This window comes from Condylura cristata, unplaced genomic scaffold (genome assembly GCF_000260355.1).
Source record: "Condylura cristata isolate star-nosed mole 26May11 unplaced genomic scaffold, ConCri1.0 scaffold00058, whole genome shotgun sequence".
NCBI lineage: Eukaryota > Metazoa > Chordata > Mammalia > Eulipotyphla > Talpidae > Condylura > Condylura cristata.
This window is the reverse complement of record NW_004567159.1, coordinates 1,020,407-1,021,384: the sequence shown is the minus strand read 5'-3', so window position 1 is coordinate 1,021,384 and position 978 is coordinate 1,020,407.

The following is a 978-nucleotide window of genomic DNA, read 5'->3' as shown; positions in this document are numbered from 1 at the left end:
GGGGAGCCGGGCCGCCCCGGCCCAGGCAGAGGACCCCTGGGGGTGGACACACAAGCCCTGCTGGCCCCGGGCCGGCCACGCTCGGCTCATGGATCCAGCACTCCTGTTGCCGCTTGTGGGCCCGTAGCCGCACACGCCGTGGGCGCTAGGCCTCGCCAGGTCCACTCCGCCGCCCAGCAGTTGGGGTGGGTGCCTGGACCGTCCACCTGAAGGCCCACGCCGTCGTGCGCCCCTGCCGGGCCGGGGAGGCAGCTCCCGGGGGCGCCCTGCCGTGGGTTTGCTGGCTTTTGATCCTAAAGGGCCCGACCGTCCTCGCGGGCCTCGCTGGCCGGGCCTCGCTGGCCGGGCCTCGCTGGCCGGGCCTCGCTGGCCGGGCCTCGCTGGCCGGGCCTCGCTGGCCGGGCGGGCGCAGTCTGCTGGCGAGGCAGCGGGAAGCGCCCCAGGGCGCCTCCAGCCCTGAAACCCGGCTGTGGGAGGGACACTCTGGGGCTGTGACAACTCAGGAGCCCGCGCGGACGCCTGGATGGGACAGACGCGAGGAAGGCGGTGGGCGCCGGTTGTGGGGGGGACGGCGCGCGGGCGGCCCCCGCAATGCGCCTGCTCCCGGGGAGGTGGGGGAGGTGGAGGGGGCCGGTCTGGGGCGCCCAGCTCACCCGGCAGGCGGCGCCCAGTCAGACCTTTGTCCACACAGTTCGGGGGCCGGGGGCTGGGCGCCCAAGTCTCCAGTGCTGACCCCCCGCTGCACTGGCCAGGACCCCCAGGCGCACCCCGGGACGGCAGGCTGCCCCGCACCGGCCGCCAGGGGCCCCTGACCAAAACCCCGTTTCCCCTGCCAGACCCTCACCGGCCCAGAGGCCGAGACTGACCCTGACCCTACGAGGCCACGGAAGGCCAGCGAGACCCGACACTGCCGTGCCGCGCTGGTTTCTCCTCCGCCGGCCTCCCGGGACAGCGGCCCCTGCGCGCCCGGGGTGGGCG